This window comes from Mycteria americana, chromosome 2 (genome assembly GCF_035582795.1).
Source record: "Mycteria americana isolate JAX WOST 10 ecotype Jacksonville Zoo and Gardens chromosome 2, USCA_MyAme_1.0, whole genome shotgun sequence".
NCBI lineage: Eukaryota > Metazoa > Chordata > Aves > Ciconiiformes > Ciconiidae > Mycteria > Mycteria americana.
Genome location: NC_134366.1, coordinates 159,045,682 through 159,067,680, shown reverse-complemented (window position 1 = coordinate 159,067,680; position 21,999 = coordinate 159,045,682). Strand labels below are relative to the sequence as shown.

At 38.9% G+C, this 21,999-nt stretch overlaps 1 protein-coding gene across 5 annotated transcripts in view; it reads left to right on the top strand.

Moving 5' to 3' along the window:
- TRPS1 (transcriptional repressor GATA binding 1) overlaps positions 1–21,999 on the top strand; it is a 218,411-nt gene that overhangs the window by 66,253 nt on the left and 130,159 nt on the right. The gene's annotated exons all lie outside the window — the stretch shown is intronic.

Here is a 21,999-nt window from a genome sequence, read left to right as displayed (position 1 = left end):
TCTGAGGAGCTGAACAGGGAGACAAGTAAGTGCCTTTCTCCTGGAGTCATCACTGTATGTTTTCAGGGGCTGCTCCCTCCCTATCTGAACTTCTAGAAACTTGCTACAGGAGCGGTGAGTCCGCAGACAAACCTCTCTAGAATGGAAGTGATGATCAGCTATTTTTCTTTATTGTCTTTTATAAGAACATTTATAACCATAACATCCATTACTGTAAGAGAGAACAACATGTCAGAAGAAGACAAAAGACAAGATAAATGTTCTATTCCATGGTCTGCTAAGATTATACATAGGTATATCTGTCTCTGTATACATATGTAAGTCTTACAAGCTCTTTTTAAATGAAGTCAGTGGTCTTAAAAATATTGCAGTCATTCTAATTATAAAATAATGCGTCTGTCACTTAAAGTCTGCATGTAATTTAGGGGGACCACAGTCTTTTGTGCCTTACAGGTCATGAATAGTTACTGGTGTAAGATTTTAACTGTATGAGGAGCAGTCGCAGTATGACAGGTTCCCTGTTGCAAACCTGGGTGTGTGCTCATTGTGAATGGCAGGGTTATATTTCTCTCCTCCATTTGGAAATATTTATAAAAACATATACATATATCTGACTAGCAGTGGAATTCATGCTGTACATGTGACGTTAGTTACATCCCACTTGAATTTTTGTAGTGGTTCTTAGCAGTGCACAGACATATTGGCCAGAGGAGCCATTTATATTGTGGGTTATCAGAATACAAATATTTTTCATTTATTTTTTGACTCCTAAAGAATGAAAAAAGCCAACTAAACAAAAATCTGCAAAGGTACCTGGTAGTATGCAGAATCAGCTCTTATAAAGGTCTGCATTTGGTTGGTAGCTGAAGCCTAAAATCTTATTAAGTGGTAAAATAAGACCACTATATTATCAATTTTAGCCATTGGTGAATGAAGAAGGGGAAACTGTACACTGGCTGCTTCTTATGCCCTTCTTTAAAATAAGTTCGGACAGTTTTTTAAAGTCTTTATACAAAAGCACTACAATTTTTTTTTTTTTTCCAAATCAGTATTTTTTTCACTTTGGAAATATTTTGATTACTTCTGGATGTTCTGAAATATGAAGTACCTGTAATTTCCACAGTTTCCTGAAAAAAAAAAAGGTCTTATTTTTGTATATTAATGGTGTATATAAATTAGTTCCTTGCATTTTAAAATGTGTACAACCCAACTTTTCTTTTATAAGGTTTGTAAAAGGATTTATTAGTGGATTAGGTCTATACTGACCGGTAAAACCATACTGACACCCTTCAAGGAGGGATTTTGTGTACACTTTTAGCCGCCTTTCTCTTTGAACTCTGTTGTGCCAAGGACTCGTTTGTCTGGGTTTTTCCCTTAGTTACATTATTTTAATTCTAACTTTTCTTCTTTGAAAATTGCACAAGTTGCTTTTGTCAGTTTGAAATATCTAAAAAAAAGGGAAGGAGGCTAACTTTGCATCTGCTGAACAGAGTCCTTAATCATACATATTTCATCACTACTGACGGGTAGAGGAGAATAGTAAGAATTCAAACTTTTTGAAGGTAAGGGGTGACCTGAAGAATAGGAGATAGTGCAAGAGGAAGGACTGTGATTCTGTGAGTGATATTAATTCTTCCAGTAAGGCGGATATTCCCTATTCCCCTGGATCTGTGAAAAAGGTCATAGAAACATAGCTCCTTTACTTTGCCCTTGATTTAGTTTTGAGATGCAGTACTGGACCCAGGAAATAAGAAGACAAAGTGATGGTCAGCTTGACCAGTGGGAGCTCTGTGTCGGGTATTATCTGACATACATATATGTTATATGTATGCCTGGAAGCTCACTTGGCCCAGGCAGAATTAGAAATTGTTCAGAAAAGAACTTCCCTTCCATTCTGGAAAAAGCTGATTTTTTTAATCCTCTGAAATAAAAAAATACTCTGTATTGTTAAGCAAATCTCTCATGATTATCCACTTTTGGAGAAATTTTTTTTTCTAATGTGAGATAGCTAGTAGAAATAGCTAATGTTGTGCTAAAAGTTGGGCCTTTCTAAAAGCAAAGCATTAAATCAACACATACTTCTGGTATCATATAGTGAATGCTCATGCAAAATACTGTATCCCAGGACGACTGTTGACTAGGAAGTAAAGCCTATAATAAAATCACTGTGGACACCTTCATTTTTTTTTTCCCCAAAGATTGACACAGAGGAAGCCAAAAATTTGGGATTACTCAGTGAATAAACACTGTGAGAAATGGGCTGAAAAAAAATCTAACACGTCCCTTTGGTTGTACTGGCTATTCAGTATTTATAAAGTGGTTCTGCTTATTACAAATGATTTATAATGATTTGACAGTAGCAGTAATACCATGTGCTTTTCATTTTTTAGTGCTCTCATGACTGGGGGAAGGGAAAGGGAAGATGAAGTTTTTCACATTTTTTTCATATAGATAAAGGTTAATACTGCAAGTGGGTTTTCTAGGTACTGAGTTTAGGAGTGATTAGCATTTTAATAAAATATCAAAGACGATACAGATCAAGTGGGGAAGGGGTGAAAATCTACAGTTGCCCACAGAAATCCCTAATGCCTACAGGATAATCGTAAACTTTTGGAAGTTACTTGGAGTGTTTTTCAGCTTTGCATGTTCTGTAAGCCGTTTATATGCTGCTTTCGTGCATTCCTTCCATTGCATGATGGACATGTTCCCTCCCCAGTCTCTGTGCTACAGTAGATTATTCATGGGAGTCATTAGGGTAGGATTTCTTTGCTTTTTAGCAGCTTAAAGACCGAATTGCTTGTGACCTTTCGGGAGCTGGGGATGGTGCAGTGGCGATAGCTTGAACTCTGTATGTGTGCAAACACACATATGCAGTGGACGCACCTTTTTCCCTGAGAGCGCTTCCAAGCTGTGTGTACGTAACAGAATCTTTCTCAGGGGCTTGGTACACTTCTGTGAGTAGCTTTAATTTATTTTTCTTATTAACATGTTTCCAGCAGCTGTACTTACAGCAAATCGGTATGTTTTGCAAATGGGAATTACAAAACATGTACCTCAGCGTGGTACAATGTAGACATTATTTCTGCTCTTCCTTAGAGTAGCTGATTTTATAGTGTAAAGATTTGTTGATACTGGAAGGTCTATTGAGATGCAAAAATGTTCCTTTTTTTGGGTAGCACATTGGCAGCCAGCAGACTCCAGGCCAGGCAGATTGTTTAATGCTTTGACAACGCAGATCTTGGACAGCAGGAACTTTTTGCTAAACTGATTTTAAATGAAGTGTTGCGTTTTGATACGTGTGGACACTGCGGAACAAAGTTTTCCACAAAATTGGGAATTGCAGCTTGAGCCTTCGGACCTATACACAGACCTGGTTAGCCCACCTAAAGGTGTTGGTAACCACTGCTGCCTCGCATCGTAGTTTAGCTGGTGCGGATACAGAATAGCACAGATCAGCGTGTCCCCCGGTGCCGCATAGACCTGAAGGCAACAGGGTGATGCCTGTGTGTTAATCATAATTCATGTAACGGGGGGATTTGTGTACTGTCAGAGGGAGAGAGATTGTCAAATTATTGCAAAGGTACTGGTGATTTTTAGCAAAGGTAGACTGCAGGCTGTAGCATTAAATATCTAACTGAAGTTATCTTAACCTTTGCTACGAGCTTTTTATATGGGGCAAAGGATAAAATCAGCTCTTCCATTAAATCGAGATTATTTTGCACCATAATGATCAGACTGTTTACACACTACAGGAAATCACGGTGTTTCAAGAAAGTTTCCATTTACTTTAAGAAGAGTTATTTTCTTTTTGTCTGTGATATTTACATTCCTGATATTTCATATAGTGTTCTGTCTAGAGCTGGTTATACAGCTTTAAATCTGGGGGAGAGAGGAAATCAGAAAAAGTTTATTTCCTCTCTCCCTGTTTTGCATTCTCCTATGTGGCTGATTGACAGAGCTCATTTTAAAATTGGAAGTATGTATGTATGTCTCAGTGAATTTACATATAATTGATTTAATATCAGCATAGTAAATATCAGCCACAATCCCTAGTGGTGGAACATTATTTCTCCTATTACAAAGTACTGACTCCTGTTATCCACAGAGTTAGATGCCAGGTAGCTGCAAAGCAGTGGAAATGCTGCACTGGCCTTTGTGATTTCCAGAAGACTTCTCTAAACATTGGGTTCTTGGCCAGATGTGTGACATACCTTTGAGGTAAAACCTGCCTGTCAGATGTTGGTGGAAGTATTGCTGCTGCCTTTAGCCAGAGCACAAGGAGCAGCACTGGAAGGTTCAAGCCCAGAGAGTGGGATCTTGGTGTAATGTGATTTTTCGGTGGTCACTACAGGGTAATGGATGGAAGTCTTTGTGCACTTTGGCGTTGTGTCCCAGTTCCAACCACCTTTTGATAGCAACGTCTTAACGGTTTATCTACAGAATGAAATTTAATGCATATAATTGTATCGTACATCTTGTATTTAAGTTGGTGGAGGTCTTGGCTGCTGCGTCTCATCCCTCAGCCACTTTGGGAAAGAAAAAGCAGCCCTTTAAAGAAGAAACATCTGAAATAGTTTCTCTGTAGCTGCATCTCGTTTTTTCCCCATTTCCTCTGACTCTGTTAGAGATCTTTCAGGAAGTATTTATAGCCAAGGCCATTCATTGCCGTACGAGTCCTCTAATTAGCCGAGGCGAACTCAGCAGGCACTGTGTCCTGCTAATGCACAGAGCTCCGTCAGGTCAGAGAGCTGCCAAAGGCTCGCGGGTTTTTTAGAAGCACCTGTTTCCCCAAGTCTCTGCCTGGGGAGGCAGTGGGCTACTTTTTAAAATATAACTACATCCTGGAAAAAGGCAAGAATCCTCCGACAAGGAAAGCGAGAAAATAAAGTTAGGACTTGAAGAGAAATGGTTTTGAAGCGTCGGGTTTCCTGTGCAAAACCGAGGCGGGTAAAATCCCCGGGCTGGTGAAGGGCTCGCGAACGAAGTTAAAATAACTTTCTGCAGGTTTCAAGTAGTTTAGAAACAAACATGTACTTGGCTGCTTTAGTAACTACTGGAACCAAACCCACAAGAAATTGAATGTTTTGCATTACTCATCCTGACAGAGTGATCAGATAGGACTAGAAAGTAACTTTTAGAAAAATGTTAACCTGCCCAATTAAAGGCATGTTTCTGGTTTTTGTGTGGGGTGTGTCTGTCATGTGGAGAGACAACCCCACCTCGTGCATGTTTACCCACCCGTCAGTGCCTATTTAGTTATTTATTTAATTAATTTTTTCTTCTCCCTTTTACGAAATGCGGTTTAGAAGAGAATTAAATGATAAAATCATTATTTGGGTGGGGCGCGGTAATAATGCGAAAGGGCAGCAGCTACGTCAAAATTCTTGATGAAAAGGTGAATCAGTATGTGGAACAAAGGGCTGGGGAGATCGGTAACGGGCCCCCGGGCCGCTGCGTAAGCAGCAGGATTTATTGAAGTTGCTATGATCAATAACAATGATTCAAGCAGGGAGAAGCAAGATAATTCTTGATTTAAAACAAGCTGCTTCATTTGGGTGGGAGAGACGGTAACGAAGACGAGAACAAAAGAGTGCTTTCTTGTGTTGAACCGCGTGGCCAAAACGGATTGACAATCCGTGTCAGAGGCAGTTAACTCAATTTTATATTACCCTTAACTGGTTCGGGTAGGAGCGCCTCTCTTTGGCTCTCCCCGGTCCGGTACGTGGTGTCCCGGCCTCGGTGGGAGCGAGAAGGGGCACGGCACCGCTGTCACCTGGGGCCTGCACGCCTTTGCCGGGCGAACGTCACCCGGCAGCTTGAGGCGGCCGCTGCGTGCCATGGGTGCCGCGGGGAGCGGCGGTTACTGAGCTCTGCGGGAGGGTGGGTGTATCCGGGGCGGCTGGGTACAGCTCACCCCGGCAGCCCCTGCCGCTCGGGGCTGGCTGGGGGTCCAGGCACAGAGGGGCCCCCGGCACCGTCCCCCGGCCTGAACAGGAGCCCTGGCGTGGGGCCGTGGGAGCCAGAGCCTCCCTCGCCCTGGGGTGAGGCTTGGAGGTCTCCCGCCCAGCTCAGCCCCTCTGTGCTACCGAGCCACCCTTGTTGGCACTGAAAACAACCCAGTCCCGCAGCCCTTATTCATACCCCCTTGCTCCAAACTGGACACACTGAATGAGGAAAAGTTATTCCTTTAGGTACGACCAATCCTGGTAAGCAGCTATATTTTTTTTTTTTTTTACTGTCTTCAAATACATTCCTGACTTTTTTTTTTTTTTTTTTTTTTTTTAAATTGTGCTCACCGTGGATGCGGCTCGGTTAAAGCAGCGTCAGGGTATGGAGCACAGCTGTGGGCACTGCAAAGGCAAACAGCGCAGCAGCAGCTCCCTCCAGTCTAAACAATTCTGAGAACTGTCAATGGGAAGCCTTGTTTAAACTGGGAAGTAAGTAAACATGGCTTCTCGCACGACAACTAATTTCAATAATTAGCTGAGCTTCTCCAAAGTTTTGAAATGTAAAGTGCAGCTATAACCATTATACAGCCTTATTATTGTTCTGTATTGCTAGTGCTTAGCATTAGATTATACACCTGAAGTGAAATGGAAGCTTCAATTGTATTTAGAAACTAAGGATAATCTTTGCCAAACTGGATCCAATAGGAAACACACATTCATGTCCAAGGGCAGAACTTGCTGCTAACTTGTAGATTTTCAATGGAAAATTAAATTTCATAGATGAATGCAAGCCAGCATTGTACATAATTCTATTTTTGCCTGAAGTACTATAGGGCTGAACAGTGAAAATCTATGTGAAGATACCTGTAACATCTGGAAGTGCAGAGTTGCTTTCTGTGTTGAATTTCCAACAACCCTCTTACATGTATTTGGTAATTAAAATACACAATAAATATACTGTTTTAGAGGAGGGAAATTATGATAGACAGCAAATAAATGTTTAATTTATTGGACTAAGAAGGGACCGTTGTAGTTATAACTGATTTGAAGGAATCCGGATGCTATCCACATCTGAACAAATTCAAAATGGTAAAGATTTAAAAACAGATTTATGAATAAACAGTGCACACACGTGTTCTGTGATTTTTTCCATGGAGGTATCTAGGGGTTAATACACCCAGTTAAAAATAACAACTATGGAAAATAGTTGTTATATGAACAGATGTGTGCTGAAACAGAAAAAATAATATATATATATATGTGTATATGTGAGATACGCAAAAGGGTTTCTGGAATGTCCTTTGTTACCTTAGCACTCTTCAGAATATGCATGTGGCCACCTTGGAAGTAGTCTTAATTTTAAGATCTCTAATGTAGCACAATTGATTTAGTGAACAATTTCCTGCCTAATATAATTCATTTACTTCTTGTACCAAGTTCTGGTTTTAAAATGAAGCTTTATAATGGCTAAATGGTTCTGTTGATGTTTTTCTAAGCATTTTTCTAGGTAGCATTATGTATATTTTAGAAAATCTTATAATCTTTGTTGTAGTGATATAATAATATTTGTATGTAATATAAATCCATAAATATGTGTATTCCATATTGCATGTTACATTATTTAGAGTTCAGATAGGATATAATTTGTGCATAAAGATGGGAGGAGGAATAAGGATGTTTTCTCTTTTTGCTCTGTGCACAGTATGAGGTTTCTGAAACAACTGGCGTGATGGCAGCCCAGGCTATGTGGCGCTTTGCAGGCAGCTTGCACATGGACTTTGAAATCTTTGCTGAGTTTGTGTATCCCTGTGCTGCCTGAGATTTGCAAGTCTCAGATAGGTGAATCATATTTATCCTAGTTAGATGGTTAATTCCCTATGATTTCTTGGCTGCTCTAGGCCTTAGTCTCCCGATTCTGTCTGTAAAATGGGAGTAAGGGCAGTTTCCCGTCTCGAAAGGTGAGAGCGAAGAGGGATATGTTAAATTCTGTATTGTGCAACACTGCAGTCATAGCAAGAAGACCCTGATCCATAGGCATCCTGAACCAATATTCCCAGTTAACTTCTCTGGGCATGATGATGTAACTTTTTGCAAGAATACCAGTGAAAGAGAAGAACTTAAGAAACAGATTGTAATTTTAATTTTAACTTTGTTGTTAAAAATTCTATTCTTTCCTTCAGCCTGAAAAAAAAAAAAAGAGAAAGCAGGAATTTTGGAGCGAGGCATTTGCATTTCTTGTTTGACTTTGACCTCGTTTTGGTTTATGTGCCTCTGATGTGTATAGTGGCAAACTACACGTTTTCACTTATGGGAAGAAGTCTTTTAACGATGGCTTACAGTGCAGTCTTTAATCATGTGAGTTGCCTCCAGCACTTGCTGAGAGTAAAATTCCACCCTCTCCATTTTCAGATGGGTTTTACTATCGGTTGTTTCTCCTTGCAAGACTGTCTGTGATTTGAAAATTGTGTTTAAATTAAAAAAAGCGAGGAAAAAAGAGGAATAATCAGAACATTTGTCAAGGAATTTGTTATGAATGAGAACGAGGAGCAATGCAAACAAGCTTGGAATGAGTTTTAATTCACATGTTATTCTGGGAGCCTACAATTTCTGGTGAGAAAATGGCATATTTTAGGTCTATTTCCTCCAGTTTTTGGCATGGAGCAATGCCTGTTTTGTTCAGTCAGATGTTCAAATGGGAATTTTGGATGCTTAGAACTAATTTTAGTAGGTGGGGGGCAAATTTATTATGATGCTACAAATAGAGTTTGATCACAGCTGCTTCACTGCAATTATAAAAATCGGCTGTGAATCACTTAAACTATATTTACTGGTTGCAAAAAAAAAAGCGAATCTCTTCTATACAAAACTCTGTCTTGTTTCCCTTAAAGTTCTAAGTATCATCATTTATATACCCAGTATTTTGAATTTGACTTGATCATGTTGCCAGAGTTTTTTCATGCCACTCTCCCCCCGTGCCCCAGCAGTGATAGTGTGCTCAAATGACTCCCATTCTTTCCTGAAGAAAATGTATCTTTTTGTGTTAGGGTGAATTTCTGAGCTGTTCTGAAATTATGGTAAATCACACACAGACCTCTTCAGATTTATTAAAAAAATGTTAGAAACTTCGCTGGAAGTTGGGCACTTCAAAGCTCTTGCTACTCCAGTCTGTACATGACTAAAAGGCTGTAAGGCAGACACCTCAAGGTAAAAGCTTTCAAATCAAAGCAAAACTTAATATACTGCTATTATCCGCTTTATAAGACATATGGAGAATAATATCTTTACATATTTATGATTTTTTTCTGATAGTAACTGCTTTAATGTTCATGGGGTTATACTTTTGAGTTAGAAGAGAAAATACTGAGTTATACTCCATATTTTTTCAACATTTCATGGCAGCTTCTCTCCCAACCCAAAGTGGATGTGTTCCAGATCTGTTCAAAAGTTTGTATTGTGCAGAATAAGCTTAGTCAGCCTGTTTCTTGAGAAAAGCATTTTCTTCACATTCAGTTAATGGACTCTGCTATGGTGATCACTTTGGCATTCCTCCCTGCAGCTGATAAAGAAGGCAAACATCTGTAAAGCTCTCCATTGACAGTAGCACAGTACCTGTTAGTATATTACTGAAATTCATTTATATTTGACTGAGGTATGCTAGAAACTCAAATATTTCCTTTTGTTTAAAATTCTCATACACCCTACCTTATGCAGTGTTTGAGGGGTGGGGAGAGTTGGAAACGTGATTAAAATCTTCTAGGCTTCAAGGCTTGTAAACAGCTTGGCACCTATGTATGTTTGTGTGCATACATGTGTTTTACTGTTTTTTTTTTCACTAATTTTAAATTAGGTTTAAAAATTAGAATGAAATTTAAAAAGTGAGATTTATTTTTAAATTAAAAATGAAAAGGCTTTTCCACTGAACACAGAATATCTGTAGTTATTTAGCCAAATGGTTTGTAGTACTAATATTAATCATTTTTAAAGCAAAGAGTATGTTACAACTTTACTGATTTTTCCATTACAGAAAATTATGTTCTGCTTAGCAGAAGTTTTAAATCTGGGTTGATTTTTAAATAGATCTTTTCATGCCTTTAAGACTGTAGACTTAATCATGACTTAATCAATTTGCCTTTGCCTTCTAACAGCCAACTAAACGGTAGAGGTCTTTGCAATGGTTATCCATAACAACTGTCAGAGCGGATTTGATATAGGGACTTCTACAAAAATTAAGAGGATAGTTGATGTCTGTTGAATGTGGTCCCTCAGTCTGGACTTTCTTGGTATGATGGTCGGCTAAGTGAGTCCTCACGTGAGACTCAGTTTTAGTCAAACCTCTGTGTATGTCTCAGGAGAGGGATTTCATTTGACTTCAGTGCCCTGAGTTGGCATTGGGGATAGACCTCTAGACTGAACTTTTTCTGAAATGTATCATTTCAGTGAGTGAACAGACAGCCTGGGGTGAAGCCTTAATCATTGCTAAAGGTATTTGAAGGCCTTTTTAGTGATATCCTCCTTAAGAAGAGAAGCATAAGTCATTTTGGATACAAGTCCCCAAAGTACATCACTGTTGTGAGGAAAGAACATTTTTAAAAACATAGATTTGAGAAATATTTTATCTGTGCTGGTTCTCTAGGTCCTTGGCAAAGAAGTTAAATGTTGTGAGCGCTAGGAAGTTAACACGATCTCCATCCAGCTGTCTGCACCGAAGCGCTCCCAGCGCCTCGAGAGCTGCAGGGTATGCCTGGTGTTCTGCCTGGCTGTGAATGCCTCCGGACCCCCGCTGTCAGCTGGGTTTATCAGTATATAGATCTGCTTCCCTCTTTGCTTGGCCAGGTTGCAGGGAAACTTCACCGTAACCTCTCTTTTCTTGTCTTCTTTAGCTTGGTTTGGCTCTCTCCCCCATCAATCTTTTGTGGAACTCAACAGTTTTCTATAGTAAAAGTCATTGAACTTCTTCAAATTTGGTGCTTTCTTTTGAAAGAAAAAATACCAAACCACTCATTCTGTTACAAGAACTGTCTAGGCTTTCTGATCCGCCTTTCCTAAAGTATGCACCGTCTGCGTTGCAAACGGAGGCTTCCTGATGGGGAGAGATTAAACAAAGTTGTCTGAATCTCCTTCTGTCCTTGGCATCTGCACTTTGCCATGGTTGAAGCCATGGTACTGGTCTGAATGGGCTTTGCTCTGACATGCTCTCTCGAATACCTACTAGCATGCCCATAAATGACCCTAGTGATCTGATATCCTTCCTACCAGAAATATTCTCAGGGCCTTCTTGCTTTCATCAGCACCACTAAGTAAACCTCAGCTAGTGGAAGGAGACATGTTGGAGCACAGCAGCAGAACAGAATGGATGAAACTACAAATTGTTAGTCTGTTAAACACAGATTATGTCTTTGGGTACAAATTCCATTAGCGACTGAATGAGTCTGGATGGGTAGTAGCTTGTGGAAGTATTTGTTATGACAAAACCAACTTTTCATTAATAGACAAAGTTATCCTGTTTTCCTCTGTAGTCTGGCCAACATCAAAATGTTTCAAACTAATTTCAGACTTGTAAAACACTGTCTATCAGATACAGACATATGGATTGAACTAGTAATTTGCTTGCCATCTGCTGATAAAGGAAGCAAGGCGTCTAAGTAGAAAACAAAGAAATTTTTTTTCCCCCCATTGGAATGTCATATGGTGCCTTTAGTAGTTGTTTGTATTGACATTTTTATTGATTGTTATGTAAAGTGTTACATTGTATTGACCTGCATCTGCTTTCAATCTCATAATTATGATTTTTTTTTTTTTTTGGTTTACAAAATATACATAATCTTTTGAGCCTATAAATAATGTAGTTAGAAACTAACCCACTTTAAATCTGAACAAATAAATTGATACTACAGTTCTTATTGTATGAAAGAGGAATATGCATATTCTTTTGCTCAGAAAAGAGAAAAACCTGAAACGTTACTAATAGAGTTAATTAAAATTACATTTTCTTTTAGTCAAAATTCCCCTTTTCCTCCTGAAAGATAAGCTAGAGGCCAGGAAAAACGATACGATTCCCAACATAAAAACAAACAAACAAACAAACCTGTCAAAACTTTTCTGCTTAGCGGAACACGGATACTTGAGCTTTCTGGGTTTTTCCCTGTAAGAGTCTTCTCTCACCAGCCCTGACGGTTTGTGCAGATGCAGAGTTTGTCCCCCACACCTTTGCCAAGGCTTAGCTGTGCTGGCAATAGCTATTCCATCTGGGGACGACTGACCTGCAGGGGCAGAGAGGTTTCTCTGCCTCGCCGCAGCAGGACCAGCCCAGGGGCAGCGCAGGCTGCCGGAGGTGTAACCTGGTCGTTTGGGAGCAACTTTGCCTCGGCTGCTTGCCTTCGGGAAGCTGCGGGGTGTAAGAGTTGAAGATTTGCCTCCTGAAACTGTATAGACTTCTTATTTCAGCCTATAGGCCCTGGTTATCTGTGGAAATAATAATAATTAGTCCATAATGAAAGTTTAATTGTTCTTTTAGTTAATGCTTCTTACGTGTTTGTCCATTTTCATGAAGCATTTAGGGTTTCTCTGTTTAAAAAGTGACATATCCAGTAGAAAATCCAGTAACTTCTCAGAAGGAATATTGCTTTCATAGGTAACAAAATACATTCTCAGTCAGTGCTCAAATACATGGAACTTTGGTTAGTTAAATAATAATAAATACTCATTTCAGCCCTAGTTCTCCATTTTTTACTCATATTGACAAGTACTTTATTTTTCATTGATTTCAGTGATCCATTTTGAACAGATGATGCTAAAAATATTAATGAGTTATGTTCTTAAACATGAGTTATGTCTTCGTAAAAGTTGTGACAGAATTGTTGATTTTCTTTTAAATAAATCAAGCCCATTTTTTCCTGCAGCAATTGGATTATTGACTTGCCAGAAGTGTAGGATATAAAGAATGTACCAAAGAATTTCTGTATGTGCTTGAAGTGAAAGTAATATGGAAAATCTTCTGTTGATGCAAAGAATTTCTGTATGTGCTTGAAGTGAAAGTAGTATGGAAAATCACTACTTTTCCAATATACTGTTTTCTCTTTTGTAAGTATCTTTGTTTTTCTGAAAATTGATGTTCCTTGTAATGACCTGCAAAGTCTGTGAACAATGCAGGTCCCTATTAACACATGCCACCTTCGCTTTTCTGAGCATGGTTATGTACGGTTTCATTTGAAAAAGCTAAACAGTTACATAAATAACAAGTTTTCCACAACGTAGAGTTAATTACCATTTTACATTTGGAATTTACACTATGCAGAAAGCTGTTGCAACAGTAGCAACATTTTAACAGATGGACATTTGTTGCAGATGTACTCATAGGAACTGATATCTGTGACAGCAAGAAGTCTGCAAAAGTAAGAGGAAAATTCAGATAGTACTGATGAAGTAAAAGCTTAGGTAAATGCAGTGCTCCTGTGATGGCTTGTGGAAGGCATTAAGCTACAGAAAGTAGTACCGCTAGTAGTACCATTACGATATGGTTTGCCACATGCTTCCCCTCTGCTTTTTATGGCTTAAGCTGCATCTGATACGCTCAGTCTGTCCTTGTATTGTGTTTCTACACCGTCTTCCAGCACAGTAAGTCTAGATCTATTTTGCATCTGATAGGCCTATTGGTTTTTGTTCTGACTGTATTTCATTGAAAACATCAGGACTCTATGTTTTCCTGATGGTTAATATTTGCAGCATACACTGGGAAGTATATGTCCAGAGTAATTTTATCCTTTTAAAGTGTGGGTTGGTTTTTTTTTATAGGACTTAATCGTGCTGTACGGTATCTGACAATTCCCATGTTTATAATGCTTTGTAACATATATTGCAATTGATAAAATATAGGTGTTTACAGCATTCTGTTAGAGTATGTTGACTGCAGCAATGGAGTCAGATTACTGCTAAGAAAATATTGCTTCACAATAATCAGGAGGATATCAGGTACCTGGTCTGATGTTGCCTACCAGTAACTGGTAAACTTGCTGTTGATGGGCATATTCACCTCAGGGTATTAAACGGCTCTTCACAGGTTAATGTTTGTAAGTCCATTACGTAGCTTGGTAAACTGCCTCGGAAAGAGATGAAGGTGTGATCGATACGGGAGGAGAAGCCAAGATCCCTTCTCTTAGGCTGTATGATTTGGGACAAATGCAAATTTCCTTTGTGCTTCTGTTGATGCATATTTTAATTATATAGTAGCTTCCAAAGAACATTGAGATTTATGAATATTAGCAAATTGCTTTGGGAACATTGGATATGAGGTAGTTCAGAAGCAGAAAGGTTTATAAAAAATAGCTAAAATTTTGTGTGTCTAGTACACACTTATCTCTTGTCTATCAATCAGAGCTGTTCTTTTGCAGACCGAATTGCCTTACTGTGATACTATCGCACTTGTGACATGAACAAATGGTTTCAAAACCATTCATCTCAGGTCAAGATGGTGAGAACAGCAGATAGGCACGAGAACCGGGACCGTATAAACAACATCCTCCCATCACCAGACTAACACAGGTCCAGAGAAGCGGCAGCGTCATTCTCGCTGCTCAGACATTGCCAGTTTGCTATTCCCCCCTTCCCTGGCGCGAGAGAATTGACTTCAACTGTTTATTTTCTGTTTATTTTCTGAATAAACAACTGTTTATTCAACTATTTATCCACACATGGTTGATATCTTTGTCTGTCTGTCTGTCTGTAGGTCAGCTGTGCCTTGTTAGGGACTTTACTCATGAGCGCTGAGAATCTTGCTCAACCTTTCATCTCCCTGCCATGTAACTGTGTTTTGTTAGAAATAACTGAGAAAAAATGTAAACTTACTGAAATGACTAAGAAGTCTATAGTCAGTGTCAAAGGAGAGAGGGGATGAACTGAATCCAGGGTGTATGTAAGAGATTAGTGCATGCCTTCTCAGATATATTTATAGTATCTCTCTAGATGGAGAAAGAAACACTCAACAGTTGTATTTGCCCTTTGAGAAATGTCAGAAAGCATATTTCAGTCTGACCAATCCCTCTTAGCCTTGAGGTTTCTCTTTGTACTGTGCAAAGGCATGAGAGTGTGGTATTCCCAGCTCTATATAATCCCAGAATATACCCATATGTTATACAAAATTCCCTTGGCTATATATATAGCATATGCCATATTTATATGAGCGAACTTACGTAGTTCAGTTAAGAGGCTACAGAGGCACTGATGCAGCTAATGGAAACATAGCAGCAATGGGAAGGAAATTTGTGAGGTTTGTGCTTTCTCCACTATGACCTTGTCATTGATCATCCTGTTCAGCATTGCTTAAATGAAGAGAGAAAATGCTATTTATTTTTGAAGTTTTTAAAGTGTGAAGAAATCACAGCTCTCAGGTGAAGTTGCTGTGATCCTTCTGTAGATGTAAAAGCCGTTTTTACATGGAGGTAAATGTTACTGGTTTTCTGGCCTATTTGCAGACTGTGGAGTGCCCTCAATGGATTCAGGTGGCCTTTAGCACTTTAGCCATCCACTCCACACAAGTTATTCCAGTGCCTCAATAGAAATTACATGTATCATGTTTTTTGGATATGCCTACCAGTGCCTTCACTGAATCATATTTGTGCTGCCGCTACTGCTCTGTTCTCCTGCTAAACCTGGAATACTCCGTCTGGAGATCAGCCAAGTTTTCAAAGTACTGATAGTGCCCGTAGTCAGGACAGAATTATCAAAAAGTATGGATTTTCCTTAGGATTTTTTGAAATGGAACTGTATTCATTATCTTGCTATTGTCAAAAGCGCTTCAGCTGGTCTTGATTTCTATTCACATCACAGTTGTAAAGCGAGTTGTTTTCAATAGCTGGCAATAAGTTGTCAGACATTTTGGCCCATCATTTCTTCTTTCTGAACTGTTTAAATAACGAACAAAAATTATAAATACGCTTTATAAATTTGTATCATCAAAATGCTAAGTAAGTCATACGCAAACTTGGTGACTTGAAGAACAGCATCTATTTAACCACCCAACACCTTTTTTTTTAGTAGAGGCTTTTACATATGAAAGTGTTCTGGAAACATATTAAAATAAATGGTATTTCCAAAGGGAAAGTTAAAATGTATGCCTTTTCTCCTCTGTTAGGATTTTCAGGAGAACTCTACCATGACCAGGATAGCTATGTCACTCTCTTATTAGGATGTGCAGAACTGCCTCACATCCTTTTCTAGGAGAAACTGTTGAAAGGTTCGAGTTACCCTCCATTAATAACACTGGAAGCACAAGTGGCTGAAATACGCTGATCGTTGTGTCAATGCAAAGCTGTACAAAAAAGAATGAAAATTTTATCCCATTCTGTTGCAATACTAAATGAGATTAAGACCAACGTTTGATTTGGCTTTGTAGATAGCAAGGAAAATGGGCGACCTTTTTATTATTTTTCTGTGTGAAATTTGACTCATTTTAACCAACATTACCATCATTTAATAACATGAAGGGCTATGTGGCATTCTGACTACAAAAGGGACACATTAAGAGAGTTTATGAAGTTGCTGGGAAAAAGAGTATAATGACAGCAGCAGGAAAAAAAGCATATCACAGCTTCAAAACAGATGGAGTCCTCTAAGGAAGCTGTCTGAACATGGCCCGGGAACTATAAATTGCATTTAGAAGATAGGGCTTTCACTGCAGATGGCAGGTTCCCAGTTACAAGGTGAAAGCCAGAACAGGGCTATGTGCGTGCAGAGAACTGCATTGAATGTGCCTAACATCTTGTGTTTGACATGCATCGAAATTTAAGCTGGAATATGAATTCAAAAGGCTAATGTACAAGTTCAGAACATGAAATGTGTCGTAGTGTTCAGAAATCCAGCAACTTGCTTTCAGGCATAGAAAATTTTAACTAAATACAAAGGCAGAATAAATCTGTGGCCCTAAAACTGAAACAAGGCATTAACTTTGAATGTCATTTTCAATCACTCGTACATTGAAATATGGCAGAAAAGCCCTCTCTTTCTTCCCATGTGCCAAGCTTGTGTCATTCCAGAGTCACCAGGTCAAAAAGCAGTGGTTTCTCTCTGGGCTTGTTACCCCATATTATTTTATTACCCCATTTGACCTGGACCTGATTTCAGTGAAATAAATGAGAGTTTTGGCTTTGACTGGGACTCCTGCTATAGGAAGTGATCCTCAGATCCTAGCAAAAAAACCCTACCTGAAGTTACCCCATCCCATGGACTTTCAGGGCGGGACCTGTCTCATCTAATTGTGATGGAGGTGTCTGTGCCTGAGTTGTCTGTCTAGGATTCTTGGAGCCAATGCAAATTTAAACAACACAGCTGTGAAGTACAGAAAGTGAGTTACCTCATCCAAAAGAATATTTCTCTATAGTCAGAGAACTGCACACTTTTTGGCCATTCATTGTATTGGCTTTATCTCCAGTGACTATGAAGGTAGCCTAGACACGTACACCACTACACAGCAATTACAGGAGGTGATAAAAATAAAAGGAGCGCCTGCTTCTGCTTTGTCTGAATGGCAGCCTTATCACTGCAGGTAGGAAGCAAAACTTTGGCATATCTGCAGTTAATGACTCCTCTGTCTCCAAAATGTAATTTGTCAGTTAATGGGAAATACTAATATGGCTTTAATCAAGAAGGCAAGGGGAAAGTTCTAGCTAAAATGTAAAACATTATTTCATGGAATAATTACAGTTTTATTTATTAATAGTTTTATTTTTCTTGTTTAAATTTCTAGGGTGGCATTTCTTTAAAGAGGGAATAGTGTAAGGCCATTGAAGATGAAAGCCATATTTTCAGTACTAGTCTTTGCATAGAGCAAAATGATAGTCATTCTCTGGAAGTATATTTAAAGACACACTAAACTGATGGCTTTGTAAGATAAAACTAAAATCAGAGGGAATGAAAGGATATTTGTGAAGCAGAAAAAGGGAGTAAGATGGAAAGAAAAAGTTAATGAGCTTATTTGGATAAGACTGGGGATGATTCCTTCAGTACATGAGGTGTGTGTATGTATGGGAAAGGAGTGTTTCCTCTTCTTGCTGGGGCTAACTATTGAAAAGCCAGGGAGGCCCAGCCTGTACGAGAGCCAGGACAGGTAAGGGAATAAGGATCTGAAGGGAAAGCATGTCTCTCAGAAGTCAAAGAATTAACTAGGAAAAGTGGCCTAAGGAGCTTTGTCTGAAGTTTTACAATATAGATTTTTTTGCATCTCAAACAAGCTTTTAGTGCTTTATTTCTTTATGCCTCTCACTCTTAGTGTACCTGCCTTTGTTTGTTCTGAATCTGTGAAATCCATCCTAAAGTGCAGTAAATAATCTGCCAGTGTCCAGTTTAAGTTACAGGAAGCCTTTGGTGATTATCAGTGATTTGCTACCCTTTATACATTAGTCGGCTGTTTAAATCCAGAAATGCAAACTCTGATGTAACGTTCTTGGTGATTCCTGTTAAATGTTCGGCGGTGTTCATTTAAAACAGCAACTGAGAAATCAAGAAATGAAGCAGCATTACACAAAGTTCTAAAACTGAAAAACAGTTTATCATATTTTTTCTCATTCTCATTGGTAGGAATTACCTTCCTGCGTCATGTGCTTCCATGTATCCAACAGGTTATATGAATAGAGCAGCAATAAAAGGCCACTGCAGTGTTACCAGTTGTTAAACGATTTTTCCCTTGTGTACATGTGAAAGTCATTCTCTTATCCACAAGGGCTATGCAAATCATATATGCTTAAAATAAGCAAGAAAGGAAGCATCTGGATTGGGCATTGAACAATGTATTTGAATTTTAAAGGCCTGTCACTGATTTACTAAGGTATGTCTTAGATTGATCTGCTCCCCTACCACTGTCAATAGGATAAGTTTGTATGTGGGTTTCCCCACTCATATTCAGCCCCTCTGTACTTTTTTCATGGCCTCATTTAGATGACCTACACCTTGCGTTTACTGCGATACATGGGATGAACTTTGGAGACTGTGTGCATGCTATATGCTGTAATTTGGAGTTTTGAAACCAGGTTTGTGGAGTCTTATTAATTGCTTACGATTAAGTGATGGGCATGAATAACTGTTGAAAAAGAATAGATTTCTTCAAAGAGAAAGGAAAAAAGCTCCATAACTGGATTCTTATGATTCAGTAACCTTTCTTATGTACAATAGCTGTCACAGAGTGGAGGCAAGAATGGGCAAAAACCTTTGAGCTGGAGTCACTGAGAATACAGGAATCTTTGCATCACTTAATAGGAGCCTAAAAGAGATGCCTAAGTAAGAAAGGTAGCTTTCTTAGGCTCCTTCCACAACGGGTGAATGCAAATCAAAGCAGAAGCATGTCTGCCTTCTCAAATAATTCCTCTTTACCTTGACTGACAATTTAGGGATTCTTAGATTAGGAATTCTTTTAATTCTTAAAATTAGATTTCTTAGTTTAGGCCTGTAAGTTAGGTGACTGAAGTTGGGTGATGACCCTCTGTAACGCTCTGTGTGTTACATTTGGGGGAATTCTAGTGTGAAGAATTCTACAGGCAAAAAGCAGGTGAGTAATTTCAAAGTCCATGTTGTTCTACATCATTTCACACTCAGTTATGCTAATACAAAGAAGTGTTTTTAAGTGAGGCAATTCTACAAAATGCCAAAGCTTGCCTGAAGATGATCCAAGAAAAATGAGAAGCCAGCCCGTAATGTCCATTACAGACTCTTTTCTAGATCTTTTCTTACAAGTGTATAACACCTTTCTACACTGCTTTCTGTTCAAAGACCTCCTAAGTTTATGCAGCCCCCAAGCACCAGTCATTCAAAGACAAATTAAAACAAGCAAAACCACCTGGTTTTTGAGGTGCTTACAAAAGAAGTGTTTTGTCTTCATTCTGTGCCAGGCATTAGCAAACAGGCAGGGTTTTTGCAAAGGAAAGCTGTCAAGGGTAGTGATGGGTGTTGCACCACGCTGCGCAGGCAGAGCTGTGCTTGGGAAGTAGAGGCGTTAAGGATTGGTTCATGGTCATAAGAAGTCCATAAAAGAAAAAAAACCCCAAACAAGTAAAGAAGCAGAACCCTCATCGTACTGAAAAGGACCTAGTCACATTGAAAACGATCACCATCTCCAGGAAGACCCCATCATGTTGAGTTTTCCAGATATGCTCAGATGGTAATTTTTGGATGTTTCAAAATTATTTTATTGTTGAATTGCATGATTGACTGCTTTTTAAAAGTTGATTTAACCTCTTCACCACTGAACAATCTGTAATACTTTCCCTTGCGATTTGTTCTTTTGTGTTTCCCAACACAACTAACAAATACTATTTCACACACAAAAAATCTTTTTTTAAAGGTTATATGTCACTTTAAAACTTGTTGAGGGTACTAGTGCGGTAATGTTGCTGATTATATTTGGGCAGCAAAGTGTGTCTTAAGCCCTTCAGACACAGTAAGGATGAAAGGCTGTCCTAATGTTATCTCTTTTTTTTTCTTTAAAGGATCTGATGTGTCTCTTGTTTATGGGTTTATGGACATTTTTATTGCAGCAGGGAATTTCTCCACCCCAATTTTACAGGGCAGCAGTAAATGCTCAGCAGCTGGGATTCTTGCAGCAATATGAAGAAAGTCTTTCTTAACATTTCCATCTTTATAACAGCAGTTACAAAATGGTAACTTTGATTTCTTAAATACATGATTTTACATGTGGGTTTTTGTTGTGTTTTGCCCTTTTTTTTTTTTTTTTAACGTTGGTGACTAATACTTATCTCAGTTAGTAGTTACCTTTCTCTCCTGAAGTTTACAGTAAGCTGGAAAAGTGCTACGCAGTTGCTTGTTGCCTCTGTGTTGTGGTGTGAGGGTAGATTAGGTGGAATAAAGTTACTTGAGCAACTGGATCAATTAAGTGCACGTACGATGTCTATGTAATAAATAAACACACTGTTTTATGAAATAATGGCAATTTTAACAACATGGTAAAACGTTTGCAAAACAAACAGTAGGTCACATTTAGTGCAACGGTGAATTACAGTGGAGGAAATAAATTTTACCTTCCCATCCACTGTAGACCTGCAGAGGGAACAGAAGGACTCTGCTGGGTCAGAAAGGCCTGGCTGCTGTGACCCGTCAGGAGGCAAGTGGCCTGTGTAGAGCTTGCAAATACTGCAGTGTGTGCATCAGGACAGCTTTACTGGAGAACCTTGCAGCATTTAAGATTAAAAGACTACGTAGTGTTTGGATTATTCCTTCTTATTCTATTTTGTTAAGGAATATCTAAATGTCTTCTACTATTTAGATGAGAAAAAATGAGTTTGAGATGAATGTGAACTCACTTTTGGATAAATGATGACTGAAGAGCAGGTCTGGGGAACACCCAAGTTCCCCTTGGAATTCATTTCAGCTGAACCAATTGTGTAATACACTGTTTTAAATGTAAAAACCACATCTAACCTAGACCGTAAAGATAGAGTAATAGAAAAGGTTAGCTAGTTTTTCAAATACGTACTGTAAACTCTGAATGCATTAATTTACACTTAGACACAACAGCGTGGCTTGTCTACACTGGATGGACAGAACAAGTTAGTTAATATGTTCCAACAAGGTCCTGATATCCAGCCTGGGCAAGGTCTGTCAGTACTTGTCAGTCACTTTATTCCGGTTGCTCATCTAACAGAGTTCACCTCTGACAGTTGTATATAAATCCAACACTGGATTCTCTCTGGAAGATATCTCCAGCAGCAACAACTGAGATCCGTGTCTGAGTTACAGCATCACGTAGTATTCCCTTAATATATCATTGGGAGTATGGAATAAAAGCTGGAAAAAAGGAAATACAGAGACGAATCCTAGCAGTGACTACCATACCTTCTTTTGAATAGTGAAGCCGATTGTTTTAGTATAGCTATTTCAATATTTTGATAATTCGAGGAAATTTTCAATTACAAGTGATTCACTTTTTTTCCCCTGGAAATATTGTAGCTGAATATTGGAATTAATACACTACAAAGGATTTTTTATTTGTTTGTTGTTTCCCCCCCCCCCGCAATTCCTCTCCAGCTAACCCACTGGTTTAGTGATTAGCACC